The sequence below is a fragment of the Vulpes lagopus genome, chromosome 13 (genome assembly GCF_018345385.1).
Source record: "Vulpes lagopus strain Blue_001 chromosome 13, ASM1834538v1, whole genome shotgun sequence".
NCBI lineage: Eukaryota > Metazoa > Chordata > Mammalia > Carnivora > Canidae > Vulpes > Vulpes lagopus.
The window spans coordinates 19,094,122-19,100,786 of record NC_054836.1 but is presented as its reverse complement, the minus strand read 5'-3'; the positions used below and the strand labels follow the sequence as shown (position 1 = coordinate 19,100,786).

General features: G+C 37.3%; 1 pseudogene; it reads left to right on the top strand.

Moving 5' to 3' along the window:
• The first annotated feature begins 4,633 nt into the window (after positions 1–4,633).
• LOC121475031 lies at positions 4,634–5,581 on the top strand (annotated as a pseudogene).
• The last annotated feature ends 1,084 nt before the right edge of the window (positions 5,582–6,665 follow it).

The following is a 6,665-nucleotide window of genomic DNA, read 5'->3' as shown; positions in this document are numbered from 1 at the left end:
GTGGATTTGAGTTGGCATAGATGTATATTACAAACAGTGGTTCCAGATGATTAGGAGGTACACTGAGTGTGTCATACTTTGAGAAATGCTGGTTTATGCTGGTGGTTTTTTCTTTTAGTTTTTTATTTTTATATTTTTACAATTATAGATTTTTTTAATATTTGTAAATATTTTATATTTTTATTTTTATTAGTTTGACTTAAAAAAGTTATTATGCATATTGTATACTGAATAAAAAATTAAAAGTATATAAAAGGGTAAAAACAAAATAATCCAGAATTTCACCACTAAGTGATAATCAACTACCTTTCTGTTTCCTTGAAGTAGAAATAACTTAGTCAAGAGGTATGAACATGTTAATGGTCTCAATATATACTGAAAAATTACTTTACAAAGTTATATCAGCTTACCACCATCTAAGAATCTAAGAATGTATGCAAATGCCCAAGTCATTGGGTTTTAAATGAACAGAAAAACAACTCATTTCTTTCTTATAATAAATTTATATCTCATCATTATTTTAATTGGCATTTCCAGGATTATTAATAAGGTTGAATCTTTAAAATTTTTATATATTTTCTTTCATTAAAGGTTAATACTTCCCTTTAAATTTAGCTTAAAATTTTTAACATAAAAATATAGTTGAAATTTTACAATTTAATTTTAATCATGAAAGGTTTCAAATGAATTAGAAAATTACAGAAACTAGTATAATCAACCTAGTTTAAAAAACATGATAGGAGTTTGCTAATTTATTTCAGGTGCTTTTTCTATTTTAATAGAGCTTAAGACTCAAAATGCACCTCTTTCTTATTTCCCCTCACTTTCATGAGAAGCAGCTGCTCCCCTGTTGTTGGAGTGGATTATGTGCATATTTTAGTGCTTGTATTATACATATAATAACCCACAGCAATATGAAGTATTGTTCTATGTGTTTTAAAGTTACTTAAATGGTGTCACACCATGTGTATCTATTGCCATCATGTATTTTTACTATTATGTTTTGGATATACCCTATAAATCCATATAGTTCATGAAGATCGGCTTCATATATTTTATATTATTCTATTACATAAATATAGCACAGTGTATTCATTTCTCTGTTGATGGATATTTAGTTTTGGTATTACAAACAACAATATTTATATACATAGCTCATTCTACATACATATATATATATACATGAAAATGAAACTGCTAAAGATATGTTCACTCAACATACTCTATTTTGTCAAATTGCTTTACAGATATCTGTAGCCAGCAATATATAAGAATTAAACGTCTTCAAGTTTTTGACATTATGCATTACTGAAGTTTTTATTGCCTGTTGGATTATGATGTTGCATCATTGTATGAAATGTCAGAAAGCTGGGTTAATTTAACACTTTCTCAACTCCTAAATTGATTATGTGACCTCATTGCAAGAAAGCAGAAATTATGATATTTGTGCCAAAGCCCAGTAGATCAGGAGATATTTCCTCAGTAAAACACAGTGACATTTTAACGAAGAGATAAGGAAGATTTTATGCTCTATAAAAAATATTATATTGAATATAAAAAGAAATATTGGAAGAAATATTGGCTAAGAATTTCTCCAAACTAATTAAAGACCTGTGACTATGCATTCAAGAAGCCCTATATACGGGATCCCTGGGTGGCGCAGCGGTTTGGCGCCTGCCTTTGGCCCAGGGCACGATCCTGGAGACCCGGGATCGAATCCCACGTCGGGCTCCCGGTGCATGGAGCCTGCTTCTCCCTCTACCTATGTCTCTGCCTCTCTCTCTCTCTCTCTCTGTATGACTCTCATAAATAAATAATAAAAAAAAAAAATTAAAAAAAAAAAAAAGAAGCCCTATATACCCCAAACAGAATACAAAACAAACAAAACACAAATAGGCACATGATAGTCAAATTTCTGAGAGCTAAAAACAATATTCACATGCCTAGAAAAACAGTGATAATATCTCCAAATGAGCATCAAAAAGACTAATGACTGACATTTCAAAATGAACTATGGAAGTCAGAAAATGAAAGATTAACATTTTATTTTTTATTTATTTTATAATAAATTTATTTTTTATTGGTGTTCAATTTACCAACATACAGAATAACACTCAGTGCTCATCCCATCAAGTGCTCCCCTCAGTGCCCGTCACCCATTCACCCTTACCCCTCGCCCTCCTCCCCTTCCACCACCCCTAGTTCGTTTCCCAGAGTTAGGAGTCTTTATGTTCTGTCTTCCTTTCTGATATTTCCCACACATTTCTTCTCCCTTCCCTTATATTCCCTTTCACTATTATTTACATTCCCCAAATGAATGAGACCATATAATGTTTGTCCTTCTCTGATTGACTTACTTCACTCAGCATAATACCCTCCAGTTCCATCCACGTTGAAGCAAATGGTGGGTATTTGTCGTTTCTAATGGCTGAGTAATATTCCATTGTATACATAAACCACATCTTCTTTATCCATTCATCTTTCAATGGACACCGAGGCTCCTTCCACAGTTTGGCTATTGTGGACATTGCTGCTAGAAACATCGGGGTGCAGGTGTCCCGGCGTTTCATTGCATCTGTATCTTTGGGGTAAATCCCCAGCAGTGCAATTGCTGGGTCGTAGGGCAGATCTATTTTTAACTCTTTGAGGAACCTCCACACAGTTTTCCAGAGTGGCTGCACCAGTTCACATTCCCACCAACAGTGCAAGAGGGTTCCCTTTTCTCTGCATCCTCTCCAACATTTGTGGTTTCCTGCCTTGTTAATGTTCCCCATTCTCACTGGTGTGAGGTGGTATCTCATTGTGGTTTGGATTTGTATTTCCCTGATGGCAAGTGATGCAGAGAATTTTCTCATGTGCTTGTTGGCCATGTCTATGTCTTCCTCTGTGAGATTTCTATTCATGTCTTTTGCCCATTTCATGATCGGATTGTTTGTTTCTTTGGTGTTGAGTGTAATAAGTTCTTTATAGATCTTGGAAACTAGCCCTTTATCTGATACGTCATTTGCAAATATCATCTCCCATTCTGTAGGTTGTCTTTTAGTTTTGTTGACTGTATCTTTTGCTGTGCAGAAGCTTCTTCTCTTGATGAAGTCCCAATAGTTCATTTTTCCTTTTGTTTCTTTTGCCTTTGTGGATGTATCTTGCAAGAAGTTACTGTGGCTGACTTCGCTGATGACATGATAGTCTACATAGAAAACCCAAAAGCGGGAGGAGGGCGGGGGGTGGGGGTGAATGGGTGACGGGCACTGAGGGGGACACTTGATGGGATGAGCACTGGGTGTTATTCTGTATGTTGGTAAATTGAACACCAATAAAAAATTAATTTATTAACAAAAAAGAAAACCCAAAAGCCTTCACCCCAAGATTGCTAGAACTCATACAGCAATTTGATAGCGTGGCAGGATACAAAATCAATGCCCAGAAATCAGTGGCATATCTATACACTAATAATGAGACTGAAGAAAGAGAAATTAATGAGTCAATCCCATTTACAATTGCACCCAAAAGCGTAAGATACCTAGGAATAAACCTAACCAAAGAGGTAAAGGATCTATACCCTAAAACCTATAGAACACTTCTGAAAGAAATCGAGGAAGACACAAAGAGATGGAAAAATATTCCATGCTCATGGATTGGCAGAATTAATATTGTGAAAATGTCAATGTTACCCAGGGCAATTTACACGTTTAATGCAATCCCTATCAAAATACCATGGGCTTTCTTCAGAGAGTTAGAACAAATTATTTTAAGATTTGTGTGGAATCAGAAAAGACCCCGAATAGCCAGGGGAATTTTAAAAAAGAAAACCATAGCTGGGGGCATCACAATGCCAGATTTCAGGTTGTACTACAAAGCTGTGGTCATCAAGACAGTGTGGTACTGGCACAAAAACAGACACATAGATCAATGGAACAGAATAGAGAACCCAGAAGTGGACCCTCAACTTTATGGTCAACTAATATTCGATAAAGGAAGAAAGACTATCCATTGGAAGAAAGACAGTCTCTTCAATAAATGGTGCTGGGAAAATTGGACATCCACATGCAGAAGAATGAAACTAGACCACTCTCTTTCACCATACACAAAGATAAACCCAAAATAGATGAAAGATCTAAATGTGAGACTAGATTCCATCAAAATCCTAGAGGAGAGCACAGGCAACACCCTTTTTGAAAGATTAACATTTTAAAGCACTGAAGAAAAACAAACAGGGCCGCTTGGGTGGCTCAGTGATTAAGCACCTGATCCTGGTATCCTGGATTGAGTCCTCATTGGGCTCCCCATGGGGAGCCTGCTTCTCCCTCTGCTTGTGTCTCTGCCTCTCTTTCTGGGTCTTTCATGAATAAAGAAACAAAATCTTAAAAAAAAAAAGAAAACAAACAAATCCTACAAACCAATATTCTATATCCAGCAAAAAATCCTTCAAAATTGAAGGATAAGTAAAGATGTTTACAGTAAAACATAGCTGAGAGAATTCGTTGCCAGCAGATCTGTGCTACAAAAAAACATTATTGGGAGTTCTGAAGGAAATTGATCCCAGATGGAAGCACGTAACTGCAAAATGCAATGAGAGCAGTTGAAGATGTAAACATCAAAAACTGTAAATAAAGCTGGAGCGAGGACACGAGTCATGAAGGAGATGCTGCCCCCAGGCTGCAGCAAGCTGCACCAGGAGAAGCTGACTTTGAGGATCACATGCATCCTAGAGTCTTCATCAGGTGTGACAGAAGTCACTATCACAGAAAAGTCACCCGTTGAATGTCATATAATGTCTTCATGGGAATGAAAAAATACCTGTGCTACAGAATTTTTACCCGATGACCAATGGCTTCCACACGACATGGGGTATGAAGCTGAATGAGCACACTATTCCAACTGGGCAGCATGGCAATTAGCAGCATCTCAAAGCTGACTCAACTCAACCAGTCTTCTGTGTATTTGCTCCCTAATACACCAACTCTGGCAGACCTGGAAGTTGATACACTTGAAGCCCAGTGAGAACAACCAGAGAAGCCTCACTTTGATTCTCACAGTGTGATATTTGAACTGGATCCTTGCAATGGGAATAGGAAGGTTGGCTTTATCTATAATAGGGGAAACCCAGCATTCACAAGACACTGAGATCTGGTTCCTAGACAGAATGTTACACCAGCATTTTCTCACAGATACCTTTACCACTTACTATCACTTGCTCATCATGTACCTGGGCCTGCTATAGTATGCCTTCACCAGCTATGGGTTTAGCTCACAGGTCAAGCAATGGTTCAACATGTATAAACCTATCACCTACAACCCAAACCTGCTTGCAGAATAGACCAAATCCTTTGTGAACAAGCTGGATCCCAGCAAAGAGTTTAAGAGCAAGAACAGGATTTTACTTCCCAAAAAGAGAGGGCCTATCCAACCTGCAGGTGGCCAGAAAGGGCCCTCAGGCCCTCCCTCCACCTCTAAATCCTCTTCTAGTCCTGGAAAGTGTCTGGAAATGATCATCCCTATCTCCTCACAGCAATGCTTTCCATACACAGATGGCCCAAGCCTCAGGTTCTGTGTGTGGCACCACAGGCCTCCTCCTATGTGAGTGAGCCAAATCATAGGCTTTTTACTCCCATTGGCAGTAGCTAGGAGTTCAAGGGCATAGTCAGGTCTCTCTTAAAGTCCTTTCCTCACCCCCTGCTTCTGAAAGCTGTGGAGTTTTAGAACTTATTTAAGTAGCTAAATAGATCTGTTAACTTTTCTCTCTTTCAATCTCCAACCCTCTACATCCTTTAGCAGTGATTAGAAAAGTCCCCCAAAGAAACCACTGGTTTTGGGATGCCTGGGTGGCTCAGCAGTTAAGCATGTCTGCCTTTGGCTCAGAGCATGATCCTGGAGTCCCGGGATTAAGTCCCACATCAGGCTCCCTGCATGGAGCCTGCTTCTCCTTCTGCCTATGTCTCTGTCTCTCTCTGTGTCTCTCATGAATAAATAAATAAAATCTTTAAAAAAAGAAAGAAAGAAAGAAAGAAAGAAAGAAAGAAAGAAAGAAAGAAAGAAACCACAGGTTTTGAGCCATGAGGCATTAGAACTGTGCTGTTCAGTTGATAACCACTAGCTGCACGTGGCTATTTAAACTCTATTAAAAATTCAGTTCCTCAATTACATTAGCTACTTTGTGAGTATTCATGTGGCCTGTAGATTCTATATTAGACAGCACAAAGATAATGGAACATTTCCATCATCACAGAAAGTTATGTTGGGCAGCCCTGCATTAGAATATTCTCATACTGCTCTTTCTCAGTTTATTTCTGTTAGAGAATGGGGATACCTTAGTTTGATGGGTCATAAAATTCCATTAAAATTCTTGAAGATATAATTGTATATGCTCTTTTCATTTGTCATGAGAAATTCTCACTCTGCTTCTTTTTCAGTTTCCTATAAAGTTTGTTGTTTCCAGTAAGACCCCCCCGACAAAACTATAAATGAACATTCTGTTTAAAAGCATTAACTAAAAAAAAAAAAAAAAAAAAGCATTAACTATTATATCTTATGCATATAAAACTTTATATTTAAAATACAATGAAATTGATGGCACCAAAGGTGTTTTGGCTAATACAATTAAATTATTTTAGTTTCTTTTGTGCTTTGGGAAGCATTACAACTTACCATGTAGAATTCATATAGTG